General features: G+C 36.1%; 1 pseudogene; it reads left to right on the top strand.

Annotated features, from left to right (window-relative positions):
- The first annotated feature begins 7,479 nt into the window (after nucleotides 1–7,479).
- Nucleotides 7,480–11,509, top strand: LOC138333275 (uncharacterized; annotated as a pseudogene).
- Nucleotides 11,510–22,032: the final 10,523 nt, after the last annotated feature.

The following is a 22,032-nucleotide window of genomic DNA, read 5'->3' as shown; positions in this document are numbered from 1 at the left end:
TTCAGGGCACACTGGTGTGCACCAGAACGTAGTAATGCCATAGTACCACTTTTCAACTTGTTACATGCCTGTTTAATCCTTTCAAAGGATTGATGTTTACTATTCATAATAAAACCAAGATGATTAGTTTCTAAAACAATAGGTAAAACGTTATTATAAAGACTAAATGAACAGTTGATGTTTAAAGTTCTCTTATCAGAAAATACCATAACTTTACTTTTTGAGCTTGAATACAAAAATCTCCATTTTCTACTGTATTCTTCACATATACTTAACATTTTTTGGAGGCTCGTACTATTTGTACTAACAAGACATATATCATCTGCCTGCGTAGGTATATTTGCAGGTATATCTATTATAGATGCACCTCTACCACAGTTTTCAACTTGATTCAATAAGTTATTAATAAAAACAAGATACATTTTTGCGGAGAGGGCCCCTCCTTGTAAAATACCTCTCTCCATCTTGACTGGCTCAGATGTAATACCGTTAAACAATACTGAACTTTGTACATCTGTATACATAAACCTTAAGATATTCCATACCTTCCCTGTAAGACCAATATCGTATAATTTAACTAGTAGACCGTCGTGCCAAACGGTATCGAATGCTTTGGTACTATCTAGAAACGCCACATATACATCAGAACCATTTTCCATATTATAATAAATACATTCTTGTAAATTGAATGTTGTACAAAGACTACATAAGTTTTTCTGGTACGCTGATTGCTGCTTGCTAGGAAATACATCAGAATCAATTATTTTGTTAATTCTATTGGCTATAGCCATTTCAAAAATCTTAAAAAATACTGGTAATAGCGTTATCCCTCTGTAGTTGTTAGGGTCGTCTTTTGACTTTCCGCAACCTTTATGTAATGTCACTATTATACCCTTTTTCCAACTCTTGGGGATATATTCATATTTTACAACAAGGTTAAATAAATTCTGTATGTGGTCAATCACAGATTGTCCAGCATATTTTACATGTTCATATACTAGACCTTCATGACCACCTGCTTTATTCGCTTTTAAATTTTTACAGATCAGTTTAATTTCTTTTGATGAAAATTTTTCATATAAAAACATATCTTTATCAGATCGACTATTGGTTTTAATAATTTCAATTCGGTTTTTAATCTCACTGCGGAAACAGTTGTCAAATTCATCTGCATCATGGTCTTTAAATATATTTTGAAAGTGCAAGGACCAACCAGTTAAAATGTCGTCAGTATCCCTTAACATTTTTCCTTCTGATTTTAATTCGGTTTGCTGAACCTTTGTATTACTACATTTCCGTTTGTAAAGCTGCCAAAACAAGTTCTGGTCTAACTCACTTGATGTATCAATTTCAGTAAATTGAGATTTCATATACAATTCAAAACACTTACGCAATGTACGTCTAAATTTTCTTTTACAATTTTTATAATCAGTGAATGATCGACACTCTCTACGTTTTCCGGATTGTATCCAGGTATGCCGTTTTTGCTGCATTTCATTATGTAGCAATGTTAGAGTTTCATCCCAATAAGGTTTTAAGTACTTTTTATAAACTTTTCTCTGTATACAACTATTTGCGGCTTGGTTTAAAACCGCACATATATCATCATAATAATGATCTATTTTTTGAGGGTTTATATTTTCTCCCGGTACCTTAATGCAATCCAGTAAATGTTTGACATAACGTTCATAATTGCGTATCGAACCATCTTGTACAGCTTTTCTCCATTTATATCTGTTACAATTCAATGAACTTTGTTTGGATACAATTTTAGGTAAACGTATTGAACAGATGATTGGGTGATGTTCAGACAAATTACTGTAATCGTCTAAAACCTCACAATATCGAATTAAATCTATACAATTTGATTCTATTAATATATGATCAATTGCCGTGGAATTTCCTGTTTCAGGATGAAACGTACAAACTGGACCACTGCATTCAGTCCTAACATTTGCTGAAATCAAGTTGACTCTATCTAAAAAATTCTGAAAAAACTCCGAACGATCGTTATCTGTAAAGTCGTATCGTTCACCACGGACTTTTACATTTAAATCGCCTATTATAAAGACTTTGCCTTTTTCGGAGTATACATTATACAAAGATTCTAAAATATCAATGTGTTCGAGAAAAACATCTATAGGTCGTGACGACGCTGGCATGTATACTGAAAACCAGTATGAATATTCTCCATTAGGTGATTGTAATTCTAGACCAACAATTCTAGGACTATCAACTGTAATTTCTTGTACATTAAGGCAAGATTTATATAATAAACACACACCACCTCTAATATTGCACTTGTAACGGAATGGGTCTACTTCATGAACTGGTTTAGCAATACACTTATACCCGGAATCATTAAAACTATCAAAAAATGACATATGGTATTCCCTTATCCAGTGCTCCGACAGTCCGCAAACATCAATGTCGTAGGCACTGAGACAATTGAGAAGATAAGGTGTACTAGCCATGATCCCCTCACAGTTCCAGCACATAACATTACATGTAACTTGATCATTTTTTATCATTGTACTCATTCCAGAAAACCTGTCGTGGTAGCCATGGTCTTGCATGTATTCCGGGTGGCCAGAAATCTGGATCGTCGATGACGTCGGTACCATCATCTAAAACATTCAGCTGCGCTGAAGCAGTGCTTTTAAAGCGTTTTTCGAAGTAGCGGAGAAATGTAACTTTGACTCCATTATCTTCTAAGAAGTCTCTCATTGCACTTTCAGAGGCAATGTACTTGTTTATTCCATGAATATAATACCTCTTAACGCGTTTATGTTTGGCTGGAACAAATCCTATGAATCTGTCACTCAGTTTCTTTGAAGACTCTGGAGCTGGATGGCACACAGACGAAGGGCAATGAACTTTTATTTGGGCGAAGTCAGCGCACGTATTTTCGTCTTTGTGTTTGCCATACGGTTGATTGATCTCGACTCTCATTGGTAGATCAACTTGTTTCGTGACCGATGTTGCTGTCCCGCTTCGTCGATTCAGTGTGGTATCATTGGCTGCTGTGCTGGATGAAGTGTCTTTTATTGTCACGTGAGCATATGTTTGTGACTGATTAGGTGGTTCCATGGCTACGGATTCGTCATCACTTAGTAGATGAAAGCGGTTGGATGTTTCTAGAGAAACTAATTGCTGATCTTCAAGTTCTCTTGGTGTAGTTTTATTTGTTGTCGCTCTGACAGAGTTATTTATAGGCTTACTTTTCTGTCTATTGTCTTGTGTTTTTGTATGTTTTACTTGCTGTTGTAGGTTGTTCATGCATTTTTGTGTCTCTTTCAGAACGTCATTCATTCTTTGCACTTCTTCTTCTACTGATCTCATTTTTTCCGTTGATAGTTTAACAGCAGTTTTACAACTTGCAACGCCATTTAATTGGTTATTGTCAATTCTGCTGGATATCATTAGAAAATCCTGTATGTTGTCTGAAATTGTTTTCATTTCTTTGTTGAGGTTACTGATTTTCTTCTCTGTACTAGTCTTGAATGTTTTATAGTTTTTAATCTCGTCGTTTATTGTATTTACCCGTGTATCTACATTGTTCTTATCTTTTGTAAACATGTCGTTCTGTTTTTTGACTTGATCACGTGAATCATTCAGTTCTTTTTCAAGTTTTGTCAGACGGGATTTACAGGCGTCGAGTTCTTCTACCGCTCTTTTGCCGCGTGTCTTTGCTTCATCCCTTTCTTTCACTAGTTTTTGCACGGTCTTCTGTAGTGTTTTTATATCATTATCATTTTTTGTAATTTCACTTTTCATAGAAGTTATTACATGTCTATATTCACATTTCATGTCATTCATTTCCACCTGAACCTTCACAAGCATTTCTCTCAAACTTTGAATTCCTCCTGAGTCATTAGTAGAATTGTTACATTTGACCTGTGTGTTTTCCGATCGCCTTCGTGATGGGATCACGTCACTGAGTTCTTCAGTGTACTCACCGAAGGTAGCCCTAAATAGGACGAATATGTCACGAGCTAGCTTAAGTTCTACAGATTTTGCGGTCGATGAACGGGGTTCGAGGCGTTTGCGCAAGTACCCCTCTTTGAGAGGAAAATCGTCACGTGCTTTCGCAATGTTGAATAGTTCATGTCGAAGATTTTCAAGATCTGGTGTGCTGCGATTGGTCATATGCAATATTTGGTCAATCAAGAGACTTTTAGGTCTATCACCACAGTTTTCAAGATCTTTTATGTAAGCTGACACGTCAGGTCTTTGAGAGAGTGGTTCACAAATCGATGCCTGAGAATCATCCCAAGTGCTATTGGTACCATAGTCCTCGAATTGGCTACCCATCGCTTGTCCATTTTGCAAAGAATAATCTAAATCTGTGCATGCATTTTCTAAGATGACAGGTAGCAGTTCTGTGTATTCCGTAGAATCACTCATTTTTATTAATGTAAGTCATTTATACAGATATCATTTGGAATATACAGGTACATTGTATCAGCACGAGTCACGCACGTTACGTATATGTTGATTCCAATATCAGTGTTGACTGTTATATAAACGCCCGGGGGAGAGTTCTTGTCGGTACGCGTACACAGGTAAGCGATATCGATACAAGTATACGATATAGCTATTTATAGCTCAATAACAGTTCAATATGAATAGTCTATTGTGATATACGAATTGCAAAAAAGTATCAAAGATTGCCGATGTATCGAAAATGTGAACAGGCAGTTATTCACAAACAACCTTTACCCATCTGTTTGACGATTTTCAGAACGAAACGCGTTGAACTTCCGTGCCTATGGCACAAACAAGCTGGGAGCTCACACGGCAGGTGTGACCACGTCCGCCATTACGTCGTCATCCCAGTATTAGGCCGTAGGGATATAAGGGTGTCACCCTAGGGTTTCACTACTGTCCAAATTATCCACATTAAAAATCACCATGTTTTATTTTTTTTAAGAAAATTATCTAAGGAATTATTTTTATGAGTAAACGGTATTTTTGGACAGATATGTTAAATGACGCGTTAGCGCGTCAGGTTGAAATATCTGTACAAACAAGGGACCCATGGGCCTAAACGGTCACTTGAGTTCGGATACAGAATGAAACCAAGACATATTAACACTATATAATGGCCCATCAGACCATTGAAGTCAGTTTGTACTTTAAAATCTATTAAGATTATTTGATTTTCTCAGATCCGTGAATTCAGAAGATTTTTGAAATGTTACGTATTTTAACCCCTTTTGGCCCTGCCCCCTGGCCCCTTGGGGTCGCCTAGGACCAATATGTATATGACGTTAAAATGCTTTTTCAGGCTGATAATTCTAACCCAGTTTGACTAATTTCCTATGAAAAATAAGCATATGATGTTCATAAATGCGTTTTTCCAATATAAACTATAGCAAACTTGACCCTCTCCCCAAGAGGAAACATGAGACCCCATATAATTCACAATTTTTTTACTCATATAATGATACATATAATACAGTACATAAACACATTTCGGGATCGGAAAACAAGCTTAAAGCTTATATAAATTCCTTTCCCTGAAATATCAAGCCAGAGGAAAGTTAGGCACTGGAACATCTTTTACAAGATATATACATTTTATAAAGAAAGTTTAACGCAAAAAACTATTTAAGTTAGAAAAATACGTGTATATAGACACATGTTTATCATCGCACGACGGACGACGGACGCTAACAGACAAAAGGCGAATAGAATAGAATTGGACTTTGGCTCGGGTGACCTAAAAATGCAGTTTACACACTAGTAAACAACAACAACAAATCCTTTCTGATGTTTACATTTCGACATTTCTTTTAAATTTATTGTTCCGATAAAATAAAACTTTGTTTTTTCAACGTTATACAATTGTTGTAACAGTCGGTCAATTGATGGAATCATAGATATTTTATTTCCAGCTATATAATTTAGGATTTCCTTCACATTCATAAATTCATTATATAGAAGATTCGTCTATACAATACAATAGGCCAATTCGGATGGGCATTCACACTACTTGTGGAAGTCAGTTTTTCCGTGTGTGTATTCTTGCGCGACAACCTCCACGTTTACGCAAGTACAAACGGTTTCTCGGATTAAAAGATTATATAGCCAAGCGAATACAGAAATGTGGATAATATTAATAAACGCTTAAAATGTATTGTTTTTTAAATTTTCACCGCTAATGTGCTCTTCAAATATAGTGACATTTAGAAATTCTTGAAATTTATCAAAGTTCTGTTTAAAAATATATATACTTTGTCCTTCTTATAAGGACGCAAACCTTTGTGCGGGCACGTAGTGCGAAGCACTTCTAAGGTAACACATACAATGTACATGAAAATCAAATGTATGTATTATCTAGATAATATTTTATTAATTGTAGGCGGAAGAATCATTTGTAATATGTATACAATATTACATGCAATACCTGTCTCGCTACACACCACACTTGTTCTTCGGCAGTGTACTGTACTTACACACGTGTGTCGCGTCTGTGTATATTTACGTCTGTGTGGTGTAACTTCCGGTTTGGTGCGACTCCTCATTTTATTATCTTTCGTTGTACATGCCCCCCTTTTAAATTTAGATTACAGTTTAGGAATTCGCTTTACATGTACACACTTTCTAGATATTTCCTTTTAACGAAAAAAGTGTTTATTAAACAATGTTTTACCAAGTCTCGCAAGGTCTCGTTAACGTGGTTTACTGTCGTTCGAGTCTCTCGGACTTTTCCATGCGTCGTAGATATGTAAACAAATGGAGAGCGTGTTGTGATTCCCCTTGGGACACAACAACTCTACGATAGGGTAGGTAGCATCCAATCGTTTTAAAACTTGCTCCAACCTCTGATATGTATAAAGAAAATTCAAAGCAAAGCGTCACTTTCAAATTTTCGGCCGTGCAGAACAGATCGCGCTTGTTCGCAGTGAAATTCAACAAAAATTCTTGCTGGTTTTGGTACATTCGGCCTCAATATTCTTGCTATATTTTGGAACATTTTATCACAGACGATCTAAGCATTCAATATTCTTGCTATTCAATATTCTTGCTGTATTTGGATCATTTTATCAAAGACGATCAAAATTTGAAAACTTAAAAATGCCAGAAAAGGAAATACGTTCATTCTTTAAAATTCCAAATGACGTTTCCTTGGACACATACATGATTCAGAGGTTGGAGAGCATCATGAAAACGGCAACATCCGTAGAGCAGGCATTGTTTGCCATTCAGCTGGACTGTGCGGCCTTTTGTGACGGCTGTTACTTTTGTGGTCAATTTTAATTTTGGAACATTATCAGTCAATTTTATAAGAAAAAGAACATAAATTCAACTTTAATTCGGCCTGATTTTGAAAAAAAAAAAAAAAAAAAAAATACTAATCATGGATTCCTCTGATTTGAACGCGGAAATGAAAAAAGTGGGAGATCTGGGCAACACAGAAAAAAAATAACTGAGGATTCACTAAATTTACTGTTCAATTTGGGATTTTGTTCAATGGAGGCCCTATCTTGCCTCACTTCTGAGGACCTGGCCAAGTCCAAGATCCCTGTAGGCCAGGTCAAACTCATTGTCAAAGCTGTGAAACAAACTTTTTCGACGGATCCGGTAGAGGCAGTACAGCGTAGAGCAGAAGGAGCCACAGGCGGCTCCACATCCCAGATTCAGGAATCGGCTACAACTGATGAGAATTCCCAGGATGAAGACTTACTGATCAGGGAAGTGTTGAACAACCTGCAGAGAGGTCAACAGACAACAGCTGGATGCCGTGAAAATACTGATGAAACACTGCAAGGTGGGTTTTCATGGCAGGACCCTCAGGTACATTTAAAATCACTCGGGCAGGCCCGTGATAATAACTATTTAGATATCACAGATTTTGTTAATGGGGGTATGCAGACTGAGAAAATTGTGTCTGAAAATGAGGTCTTTCAATTTATTTATAAAGCTGGGCCCCAAAAACCTAAATTAGAAAATATCTCTTTGTCACAATGGTCCAATGCTAATTTGGCTATATTACATAAACTTGTACAGGATGGTACTCTGTCCAAAGACCACATTTTTGATTACCTATCACACACTTCTAGGATATATCGTTTGATATCAACACATGATATGATATCTGTCTTCCTATATGATAGGGAATACAGACGTCTCCAACATGTCCACAAGTTCCGTTGGGGTACAGCTGTCTCTCACCTATCGGACGAATTTTTGCGCCTCAGACCATATCAGTCATCAAATTCTCAGTCTGCAAAACAGAGGAAAAAACCTTTGGCCCCCGGTACTCAACAGAAATTTGCTAATTTTACACCCCAAGGGAAGGAAATATGCAAAAGATTCAATTCTAAAGGGGGGTGTCAGGCACAGCAGTGTCGATACGAGCATGTTTGTTCAATACCAGCATGTTTTGCGTCTCATGCTAGAGGAAACCATAGTTTAAAAAACTAGGTGTAGCTAAGCAACCTAAGCCCTCTGCTTGTTTGAACATAACGGCCTGGGAGAATGAATTAGGCAATGATTTTGACAAGTCTTACATCTTAAATGGAATTAGGAATGGTTTTGATATTATTGATCCTGTATCTAGTCCTGCCAGAGCTTATCTAAAAAATCACCCATCAGCTAGACCCTCAAGTCCTTTATATCAGAAAGCAACAGAGCAAGTTTTGACCGAAATTGAGAACGGTAATTATGTGAAAGTGCCCTTTACACCCAAGATAGTCAGTCCTTTAGGGGTCATACCAAAGCCTGACGGAGGTGTACGACTGATACATGACTGTAGTAGACCTGAGGGATTAGCAGTGAATGATTATGCTGAAAACATTCCTAAACATAAGTACAGCACGGTTGACTCTGCTGCGAGACTAGTATCCCCTAATTGTTACATGGCCAAAGTAGATCTCAAAAGTGCATATCGTGTTGTTGTCCCTATCAGTGACAGCAGTCAAACAGTAACGGGGATTCATTGGGAATTTAAAGACGGAATTCGTTACTTCATTGATAAAAAATTACCATTTGGCTCTCGTTTAGCACCTAGTATTTTCCATAGACTTTCTCAGGCAGTGGTTCGGATTATGAATCGTAAGGGTTTTAGTAACATAGTAGCATATCTAGATGATTTCTTTATTTGCGAGTCTTCTAAGACTCAATGCATCCAAAGCCTTAACACCCTAATTTGCCTCTTACGAAGGCTAGGGTTTATGATTAGCTGGAATAAAGTTGTGGATCCAACACACAAGCTGACCTTCTTAGGTATCGAGATAGATTCCCTCGGAATGCATCTCAGACTTCCTGACGAGAAGTTACACGCACTAAAATATGAGCTAGACAATTTCAGCTCTCGCTGTCGTGCTAGCAAAAAGCAACTACAATCTTTAATAGGGAAACTAAACTGGGCATCGTCGGTAGTATATGGCGGGAGAGTCTTCCTTCGCAGACTGATCAATGCTATGTCTTCCCTGAAAAAAGATTCCCATAAACTCCGGTTTAATGCGGAAGTCCTCCGGGACTTAGCCTGGTGGCATACTTTCCTTCAAACCTTTAATGGCAAATCCCTCCTCTTAGAGAAACGAGCTGTTACAAGTGTATACACAGATGCTTGTAATGAAGGGGCGGGTGGTCATTGGGGTAATGACTGGTTTTATACAAAACTGGTCCGCTGACATTCCTACTGCGTTACATATGCACATAAATGAAAAGGAAGTTCTAGCTGTATGCCTCGCAGCACACTATTGGGCTCCGGCCTGGGCAAATAAGCGTATTATTGTCTTCTCTGACAATATGGTCACAGTATCTAGTATAAACAAATGTACGTCTCGCAATTCTACAGTTATGCATTTTCTAAGATACCTCTTCTGGTTGTCAGCCAGATTTAACTTTCATTTATCTTCCAAACATATCAAAGGTAAGCATAATTGCTTAGCAGATTGTGTGTCCCGTTTGCATGAGGGCAAGGCATACACTTCATTTGTCTCAACGCTCCAAATGCCAACCCCTTTATTCTCTCTGTTGTACCATATGTCTATTAGGTCTCTTTCCCTTCTTTTATCTAGGCACGGCCCGAAATATGCGGTTGCTGGATGATCAAGTGTCCCTGTTACGTGCGAATGCTTTGGCGCCATCAACCAGACGAACATACCATACCTACCTAGATACCTATCTAAAATTTTGTTGTGATCATAGTATAAAACCTATCCCAATATCTTATATCAATTTAGGGCGGTACATTGCCTTCCTATCTATGAGGTTACAGTTTTCCTCAATAAGAAATTACCTGTCGGTTGTAAGGCTTTTACATCTTGAGGTCGGGTTAACTAATCCTGTTGACAATTTCCATATAAGTAGAGTACTAAAGGGAGCACGTAGATTGTTGGGGGACTCATCCTGCCAGAAACTTCCGATTACTCCCATTATTTTAATGCAAATCTTACCCCAGCTTGATATTAAGTCCCCTCGTGATATTTGCTTTTAGGCTGCTTGCTTGGTTGCCTTCTTCTCCTTCTTCAGGAAGTCTAACCTTTCCCCCCCTCCTTGAAGGATTTTAATCCTAACATACATCTAAGTCGTCATAATGTGTCCTTTAGTCCCAATGGAGTGATCCTTCATGTGCATTGGTCAAAAACTATTCAGTTTAGAGAGAGGTCACTCTCTGTACCTTTACCATTAATTCTTTCCTCTCCCCTCTGCCCCACCCAAGCCCTCCTTTTGCTGTTCAGGCTGTGTCCCTCAAAAAACTTAAAGATACCGGTCTTTATGTTCCCTACTCCAGGGGGATGTAGGTTGCTTAGCTATGATATTTTCCTCTCTCGTCTTCGAGAGTGCCTTGGACATCTCAGGATAGATCATTCAAAATACTCTGGGCATAGCTTTAGGCGGGGTGGAGCATCCTTTGCACTTGAGTGTGGCTTACCACATGAAATCATTCAAGCGCAAGGGGATTGGCGTAGTGATGCATATAAGAAATACATAGACACGTCTCTCGCATATCGTCAACACCTCAGTACTTCACTTGGGGAAGCTATAAAGAAAAAAATTCTGAATTTTTAAATATGTCTGTGGTCAGCCATGAAGACCCATCTCTGTAGTGTGCATGTAATAACAGTGACTCAAATATATTTGTACAAACATTCTGAACAGTGCGTGGTCTGTTCGATCACAGACAGTACATGGACATCAATGGACCTCTTAAACCGAGTTCAGGAGAACATAATGTTAATCAGTGATTATTTATGGTGTCGACTTCCCGTGCTGCTGGTTATATCATTGAACTTCATATTGTTTCATGGATTGACTTTGGATTTATTTTGTGTTATACCATGTGGAACTGTGTATGATATATCGTGATGGATATGTGTACGTATATACCATGGACCTGTAATTATATGTGTCTTATCGTTGCAGTAACAGGCAGAGACAGTACAGACTGAATTCATTAATGGTTTTTTTTTTTTTTTTTTTTTTTTTTTTTTTTTTTTTTTTTTAAAACTACTTTATACAAATATGTAATTTTACTTTATATACTTACCAACTCAGGTTTGGGTGTTTGGACAAATTACTACCTGGTTTATTACATGTGGTTCTTCCACTTACTGTAATCATAATTATAAAAAATATGTTATGCAATAATATTTTGCAATATTGTGTCATGATTATATCATCTATCTATAATTATGTAACATTACATAATACGATGATACAGTAATAAACCTTGGCTACATTATCACCCAAACCTGAACGACTTTAGTTTTATTTATTGCTTTGTAAGGCAGAAAGTTCGTTTTATCAACTTTCTGCTTTGCAACATGACGACTGTACTATTAATGTATGTATTATCTAGATAATATTTTATTAATTGTAGGCGGAAGAATCATTTGTAATATGTATACAATATTACATGCAATACCTGTCTCGCTACACACCACACTTGTTCTTCGGCAGTGTACTGTACTTACACACGTGTGTCGCGTCTGTGTATATTTACGTCTGTGTGGTGTAACTTCCGGTTTGGTGCGACTCCTCATTTTATTATCTTTCGTTGTACATGCCCCCCTTTTAAATTTAGATTACAGTTTAGGAATTCGCTTTACATGTACACACTTTCTAGATATTTCCTTTTAACGAAAAAAGTGTTTATTAACAATGTTTTACCAAGTCTCGCAAGGTCTCGTTAACGTGGTTTACTGTCGTTCGAGTCTCTCGGACTTTTCCATGCGTCGTAGATATGTAAACAAATGGAGAGCGTGTTGTGATTCCCCTTGGGACACAACAACTCTACGATAGGGTAGGTAGCATCCAATCGTTTTAAAACTTGCTCCAACCTCTGATATGTATAAAGAAAATTCAAAGCAAAGCGTCACTTTCAAATTTTCGGCCGTGCAGAACAGATCGCGCTTGTTCGCAGTGAAATTCAACAAAAATTCTCCCTTCCCTTCCCGCCCGGTATTTACGTTAATTGTGTAGGTTGTGTTAAACTTTGTACCTTTATATGTGTAGAATAGCTTAGAATAGATTACTTAGTTTAGTCCTTAATTAGTCGAGGTTAGTCGGTCCCTTAGACGGACAAATTACTACCTGGTTTATTACATGTGGTTCTTCCACTTACTGTAATCATAATTATAAAAAATATGTTATGCAATAATATTTTGCAATATTGTGTCATGATTATATCATCTATCTATAATTATGTAACATTACATAATACGACGATACAGTAATAAACCTTGGCTACATTATCACCCAAACCTGAACGACTTTAGTTTTTATTTATTGCTTTGTAAGGCAGAAAGTTCGTTTTATCAACTTTCTGCTTTGCAACATGACGACTGTACTATTAATATAGAAAAAAACATGTAACCTTCAAAATTCAATCTTTCACACTGACAGCTTCAGTTTGCAGGCGCAATTTTTTACCCAATGTGAAAAAAAAATCCCATCAGCATGAATGCTTTGAAGTCAGCATATTGTATAATCGAGTGGTTCAAACGCATCCGGCAGAAGCTCGGTGCTATTTTACTCTTCAAGTGATTTGGAAGGAACACAGACGTTCGCCCCACTAACGACACTCAGTTCCCAACATAAAAATAAACATGACGTTTCGACCTTATACCGTAATTGTGCAAAGTTAACTACAGTATGTTAACTTTAATATGCATCATGCACGGCATGGAAAAGCGAAGCTCTCCGTGTTTATTTTCTTTTCTATTTCAAGTACATTTGTCAAAGGCATAATTTAAAGGACGTACTTTAAAGTAGACGTATAGTAGTATGTGATATAATTATTGTCATGCATAATAAAACTTTTATTTTTAACAGAAATCAAAGATTCGAATTTTGACGTTGATTTTCTGTGTCCATGCAGTGTCACTAGCCTGGTGTGCCGCGTTTGCGAATCCTATGATTTCACGCCATTTTTCGACGTGATGCGACGTTGCTCCGGTACTGCTCTCCATAGAAAATATATTAATAATGCAAATGCATAAACAGGAGTAATTAAACAATTTGTATTTTTTTAAATTAATATGAATGCAGGCAAGGCCTTAAAGAGCGCAGTCAGATGTTTGAGTAACCAAATATACAAATTGACAGAATTTATACAATACGACAAAAGTGAATATTGTCATAGCATGAAGTCCTCAACCTGACAACAGATAAACTTGACAGAAAGTTTTTTTTCTCTTGAAATTAACAATAAATTTCAAAATGTGCAACAAAACTTTGACATATGTTTACTTTTCAATGACGCTGTCAATAGAATGGGATTCAATTTTCATTAACAATGTCTCGAAAGCTTCCTGTGAAAACAATTCATAACTTTGATTCCTGGTTTTCTTCACACAGCTTTTGTAAACGTTGAATATCCTGAGATCCAGCCCTCGTAAGAGGTGTATCAACCCTATGACACAATCTATCTTCGTTTACCAAGGTGCTTGGATGGATATGCTTTTTTAACCATTCCGATTGTACAGTATATCTTCGTACATTAAACGGTTTACCGGTGTCGTTAGTTGCCCATCAACACTTGTTTATCATTGCAGTCGGTATGTTTCTTGTGTGTGTATGTCATGGTGAAGAGAAACATAATCCTTAAATAAATCTCAGTTGTTGTATATATGTTCACAAATCAAGAGCCTTGTGTCATTTGAGTGATTGAAATTCCCATGCATTAAGTAATATTTATTCCAAAGAAGGTGATGTTAATCTGACGAATCACAAACCATGTCAACCAATTCATCGCGTAGTTGATGTATCAGGTGATGGGATTTTTTTTGTTATTATTATTTTTTTTTTTAATTTTTTTTTTTATATTTTTCTTATTTTTCGTGTGTATGTTACTTAAATTAATGCATGTGAATTTCAATCACTCCTATGACCTTATATAGTCTTGATTTGTGAACATATATACAATAACTGGGATTTCTTTAAGTTTATCTGTTGTCAGGTTGGGGACTTCGTACTATGACAGTATTCGCTTTTGTCGTATCGTATAAATTCTGTCGATTTGTATATTTGGTTACTCAAACATCTCGCTGCGCCCTTTAACTTGCCTTCATGCATAGAATAGAGTTGGTCCTTCTTTGAGTCACTCGCGGGAAATACTTGCTTGGCAGTTGAGGTTTCGGGAAAACGTACCCAGCGTAGAAGTGGGTACTACCAGGATTATCTCCACTAATTAACATACGGAAACTTCCGCACGTTTTGTCACGATGTAAAGATGACGTAAGAAAATGTTGAAGTTGAACTTTGGAATTAAATGATGATAACTTTGACTTGACGGATGGCTATTCTGGAGTGTCCAGAATATAGCCTTTGTGTTCCGTACAAAGTCGGAGACCTAACTGCTTTACAAATAAAATATTTCATGCTTAAATAATGTACATACAATAAAATTACAGAATTATGATTGACAGATATCGCTCATTGGCAGATTAATCAGCCGTGGTCAGTGTCCTTTAGGCAATTAGGATGGCCGTGACATTAATCCGGTTACGTAATATTCAATTTCTTTATTAGTTTAAGCTTTACAACTTATTACTGGTATATAAAAACACAATTCAGTTATCATATTATGTAATAGTGTAACATGTAAACGCTCATACAATAATACTACATTGCACATTCACACACACATACACACACCCATTTTAACACGTACGGACGTACGCACGCACCCTCACACACACGCACGCACGCACACACGCGCACCCTTACACGCCTTCTCATACATATACAGTCTCACACTCTCTCACTCATCCATATACAGCATCATGGCTTATTCTTTCTAGTTTCTAATTCTTAATTAATAATTATCAATGTACATGTCTGAATGAATTGTCTAGTACGAAAATCATTTAATTGGTAGGAGAGTGAAAAGGACTGTTCACTTCAACAATTATAACAGCAATCGCAAATTAAAGTTACAAACTTTAAGATAGTATTTAATCTAAACATTTTCCCGGCGCTTAAATGCTAAGTGTAAATATTTGCCAAGATTATGAAGTTCTTTGACATTATTCACGGATAATAATTGAACAAGTTTAAAAACACTAGATTTACGCAAGTAGTATGGTTTAATATATTTTTTCCGAATATCTGAATAAAATGGACATCTTAATATAAAATGAAACTCGTCTTCCACTTCGTTTTTGTTACAAAAAGTACATGTTCTATTTTCTCTCGGAGTGTTGATATATCTTCCGCTTTCAATTTTTAGATTATGTGATGACATTCTTATTCTAGAAATACACTTCTTATATCGTTGTTCAATAGGTTTCTTAAGATAATACTGTAGATCAAAATTATCTACTAAATGCTGATATAAAAAAGCCCCTAGAGGAATTACTGATATCACTTGTCAGGTCTTGAAAATATATAAGATAAAATTTGTTTTCAATCATCTTGTATATTGTTTTCCCATCTAAATAACTATTATAAAGGTATCCTAAGCCTAACCTATCTAATTCTGATTTTATATTTACAATCCAATTGTCGTTGCTAGACTGTCTATTTTCGTAACAGGCTTTCAGAATGCAGTTTTCGGTGTTTTTGACTTTAACCCAATATTTCAAAATTTTTAATTTTCTTTTATTTTGTAATGATAATCTTCCTAGTTCACAATACACCATATCATGACAAGTCTTTTTACCTACACCTAAAATATTTTTGCAAAAGTTCGAGTGTACCCTCTCGACATCTTGTGCCTTGTGAAATCCCCATATTTCACTAGCATAGCCTAAAACACTGGCCACGTATGTATCAAAAACTGAGCATAATGTCTCTGCATTGAAATAATTATTTTTCATTTTATTCATAATTCTGAAATAAGCCTTCCTTCCCTTTTCGGCTACATGCTTTTGTGTTTTATTTTATTTTTATTTTTTTACATGCATTCCAAGGTAATTAAATTCATTTACAATTTCGATTTCATTATTGTTGTAAAACCATTTCTCATTTTCTCTAACATGACCACCATTTCTAAAAATCATAATTTTCGTTTTTTGAATATTAAGTGTAAGCTTCCATTTATCATTGTACTTCTGCAATGCATCTAACAATGATTGCAGGGCACATGGCGATTCGGCTAACAAAACAGAATCATCCGCGTACATTAGTAAAAATATAGTAATCATGCGTAATTCAATTGATGGACAATTTTCATTTATGAAGTTAATTTCACAATCATTTACAAAAAGACTGTACAAAATCGGTGACAATATTTCGCCTTGAAAGAGTCCGATTCTATTAGGGAAATAATCTGAAACATGACCTTCGTATCTAACACATGATTTGACATTATCATACAGCGATTTTATAATTTTTAGTAGTTTTCCTTGTATTCCCTGTTTAATTAATTTGCTCCAGAGGTGACTTCTATCAATCAAATCGAAAGCTTTTTTATAATCTACAAAACAGCAATACAGACGATTTTTATTTTTTAAAGCTCTATTAATTAATGATTGGAGAACAAAGATTGCATCCACTGTTGAACAACCTTCTTTAAAACCGAACTGTGCGTCAGTAATGACGTTATTTTCTTTATCCCAATTTAAAAGTCGTCTATTTAAAATAGATGTAAATAGTTTACCCATACAGCTAACCAACGTGATACCTCTATAGTTACATGTTTTATTGACATCGCCATTTTTGTAAATAGGTATTATATTACCACGTGACCACATCTCTGGGAAAAATCCAGAGTCATATATTTTTGTGAATAGGTTTGTTATATGAGGAATGAGAATGTCCTCAAAGTCTAAGAAAAGTTCATTTAAAATACCATCTTCCCCACAGCTTTTATTCCGATTGATATTTCGAATAGCGATGTGGACTTCGTCTTCTGTAATCGGTTTATCCAATTCGTCGAAGACAGTGGATTCTACGTCATCGCCTAAGCGACCTTGGTTAACAATGCCATCGTTACCCCCTCCTAACATTTTAAAATGTTCCACAAAATCTTCCATATTGATATTTGACCGAGGTATTTGACTAGGCCCTTTTGAAAAATACTTATAAAAATGTTTCGGGTTAGATTTTCTTAAAGTTTCCATCATGTTACCTTCTTGAAGTTTGTATTTCCTTTTAAGTCTACATTCTAATTTCTTATATCGTTTTTTCTTATCGATAAGTGTTGAGTGATTTTCAATCGATTTACATTTATTATAATCTTTTAAAGCGTTTTTGTATTCGATGTAGTTCTTTTTACATTGATCTGAAAACCAGGGTTTGTCTTCTTTATCATTTCTGTATTTCCTTTGCCCATCATTTGGCAAAACTTTTACAGATTTTACGTCACAATTTGGCAAGACGACTTCACTAATCATACCAGAAAAGATGTCAATACAGTTATCAACATCCTCTTTAGAGTTAAAAGACATATTACAAACTTCATGTAAATTTGCTACTATATCTAACAAACCATCTGCTATAACGTGATTATTTTCAATGTTCCATTTGATATTTCTGAAAACTTTCCCAGAATAGGGTTTAACATTATCTTTTGCAACAGTATCTTTACCAACTGAAAGACTGCAATCAATCTTAAAAGAGATTGGAGAATGATCTGACAAAGTATTAAATTCACCTGAGGTAAACGATCGTATGGACGACATACATCCACAATCTACTAGTAGGTAATCAATTAGACTTGCTCCATTAATGGTAAAAAATGTAAAATTTCCTTGTTTATCATCCTGATGGCGGCCATTTACAATGCGCATGCCCGCAGACTTACATAAGGCGATCAGTTTTCTACCAAATGAGTTTATAGTTTTGTCCATATTGTTACGCTCTTCTATATCATTATCATTATCGTAGTTCAAATTGTTTGTATTTTCTAACCTACCTAATCCGTCATTAACAATATAATCTGTTCGCAAACCCGTTCGGGCGTTAAGATCACCCATAACAAAAACGTTACCATTTGTTTTGTAACTCGCTATAGACTCTTCAAGTTGATGGAATAGATCTATTTCCCGATTCTGATAAAAAACACTGTTTTCTGGAGGGAAGTAGCAAAAACATAGGTAAAATGGCTCAGGTAAGGCTTTGAATTTTAACCAAAAAATACAATCATTCAATTTTTCGACAATCTGTATGTTTGGACAATATTTGATTTTATAGAAAATAACCACACCGCCTCCTTTACCCGTGGTTCTTGGAAAAATATGAGAAAAATAACCAGGTAATGAGATGACATCATTGCTGGAAATCCAGCATTCAGATAAACAAATAATATCATGCTTATACACAATTTTAAGAAAATCATTATCTTTCAATTTGTAACTGAGTCCTTTACCAATGTTCCATGAAAGGATTGATAACTCATCACTCTCCTCTGGATCCTATCTGTTGTCTTGTTGTCCGTGTGTGTGACGCCGTTGGTGCCATGGCCTTTGGTTTCCTCTGTCAATGTTTTGCTCCGGGTATGTTGCATGGTTATGATTCTGGTGACTATGCAACTTTCCTAGGCGAAACATGGCCATTCTGTCTGTCCGATGCCACATGCCGATTGGTGGAGGGAGGGGGGGTTGGTTACTTCCATTTCCGGTGGAAGTAGTGGGCCTGTCGTTTCCAGATCTGTTTGTTGTTGTGTATGTCTTGTTAAGTTGTGAGTAATTGGTGCTGAGTCCTTCGTGGCCATTTTCGGGCGGGTGATGTTCAATGTACTGTCTACCATTGATGTATAGTCTATCCCGGACTAGCTTTGCGTCGTTGCCGGCCTGCTTATTATGTTTGAGTACCGGGTACAATTTTTTCCTCCTTTCCTCAATTTCACCAGGATACTGTTCATGGATACCAAAACTCGTGCCTTTGAGCCGAAATGACTGGCTTTTCACATACTGTAGGTCCTGTTGGTATATGAACCTGGCCACTATTGGTCGCGGTTTCCCATTTGCACTTCTGCCGAATCTATGTACGTTAGCGAACTCGATTCTTTCCTGTATTCCAAGTTCAACGTAGATAAAGTCTCTGAGGAGAGACATAGTATTTTCATTACGAGATTCACCAGCTAACCCTGTAAATACTAGGTTGTATTTCATGGACCTACATTGAAGATCTAAAATGGTTTGCTTCATTTCATCCCGTTCCCTTTTGAATGCGTCCACGTCCTTACCAAGGTTATAAATGGTTGTCTCGTGATCTCTAATCGTTTCTAAGAGTTCAGTATTATCGCCTCCATTGGTGCTTATCTCCTCCAGCTTGCCTGACACGAAATTACATGTTGCTTCAAACTCATTGCACCTTTGCTCAGTGTCTCTTACTCTTTTTTCCACTTCAGTAACTCTAGTTGTCAAACGAGAAAGATGTTGTTCTATTGCATCCAACTTATCTAACTTTTGAATTTTTTCAAGTATGAAGTCAAGTTTTCGACTTGTTTCTGCGTGTTGATTCTCGCTTAGAATGACATCCGCACTTTTTGTTTCAATGTCTTTCCCACATGCTGCCCTTGCTGGGTTAGGTGTTGACGTTACCGGAGTGTTCGTTGGCTTAGGCGGGCTTCCATACAACACACCACTTACAGCATTTAATATACTGCTTACTGTACTTGTCGAGTTATTACTACTCCCAGTAGAATCACCGTCGTCTGTATCTTTCTTCTTTCGCTTCTTACTTTTACTCTTTGTCATAGTTAGTCAGATACAATAATCACCAAGTGGTTAGGTAAGGTGCGCGTCAATAGAGCGTGACGAATTCTCTGTCGTGACACGTGCGCAAAAACCTTGTGTCAGTACATGCGAGAATAAAGGTCATAGTTCAAATTTTAGACATACAATAGATATAGCTTCAATATTTGCTTCACTAATATCTACTAACGCGCATAATTATGTGGTCCAACTGGGATATTAAATCATCACAGAAACGTGTATCCATCATGTAGCACAGCGATTTCATAAAATATCGTGTAGAAATACCTTTGCTAGACCTTCTGAAAATGAGCTCGTCCGAACGAGACATCATAGGGCGCAGCCATCTTGTTCCGATATACATATTATATAGAATGGAACTTAAAATCTTTAAGAAAAGGTATCAAAGTAAATTGCCAGAGGATATACACAGTTATCACACATATGGGGTTTTATCTCAAATGTCACAAACGTAAATATGATCAAGAATATAACCTTAGGAATGTCAAATTACACACAATAGTATTAACTGATAATTGATGTTAAAATTTAGCAACTATTAAAGATGCTCCACCGCCGACAAATGGTATTTTTTCACTATTAAAAACAGGAGCAGACGATTAAGTATTTTTCTTCAGTTACAAAAACTACTTACTTTACACCATTACCAACGATGAAAAGTTTGAGCTTCTAATTTTACTTCAAGTTAAAACTATGAAAAATAATTAATTGCATCCCGAAAAAAATCCGTACCACTATACCCTATATGAAATGAACTACTGAATGCGCATGTACCAAAGTCAAAATAAATTATTTTATATTATTTTTTGTGTTAATTAGACTATTATATACACGATTAAACACCAATTATTGTTCAAATGATGAATATCATTTTTGGTCTGTCGGCGGTGGAGCATCTTTAACGCAAGTTCAAAGCACTTTAAAATTTATCACAAAATTCTTTGTGATAACTATTATGTTTCTCTATGCAATGCACTTTTGAAAAGAGTATCATGTAAACTAAGTTTTACCGAATTTTGAATTAGATCCATGAGACATCTAAGACGGTTTATAGATGGGTCCAAAATGATATAAACTAACTAATTATCAAACTCAATCGAGTGAAATAAGCAATATTTTTTTTTTTTAATTTCAAACTTGAGAGCTTTTTTATCTATTTTTTTTTTTTTGGGGGGGGGGAATATTCAGCCCAAGGCAGAAAACTTGACAACACTATCAGTGCTGTTAACGTGGAATTAGAACTCACCAGTACTCCAGTATAGAGAGGAGTCAAATATGTCTGGAATCGATAGCGTAAGAAAAGATTACATTAATAATTTTATCATATGACTTCCGTGTTTTCCCATTCAATAAAGCCATTTCATAATATTTATTTATTACACATGTATAATATAACCTATCTGTACTGTGATTGGTTGAATGAATGGTACGTTATTCTACGCATGGTACATAACCTTCTTTTTTATCACGATATATTTGGAACGAACTACTTAACGACGACACCACACTACTCTTTAGATTCATTACGGTGCGTGAAATAAGCATCACTTCTCACCTTCGTGTTTCGATTTTACCAAATTTTTTTTTTCGCAAAAAAAGAGAAAAATTCTAAACTCGTTTCTTAAATCTAATATGAGGGGAAACTCATGACAGATCATCTTTTTAACAAATGCAACAGGAAAACAGCGCAAACTGATTTCTTAATGTTCAAAACTAACTCAAACCGATGTAAATAAAATGACCGAACATTTGACAAATACACAAATAAATCAATAAGTACAATCTTTCATATAACTTCAAGGTTTTTTTTTCGAGAAGCATGTATGGTTGGTTCGATACGAGTCGAGAGAGAGAGTGGAGGTGAGAAGAGGATTACTTACATTAGCGTTTAATAATAATAAACTAGAAA

The sequence above is a fragment of the Argopecten irradians genome, chromosome 10 (assembly GCF_041381155.1).
Source record: "Argopecten irradians isolate NY chromosome 10, Ai_NY, whole genome shotgun sequence".
Lineage (NCBI taxonomy): Eukaryota > Metazoa > Mollusca > Bivalvia > Pectinida > Pectinidae > Argopecten > Argopecten irradians.
This window is presented reverse-complemented; position numbering and strand designations above follow the sequence as displayed.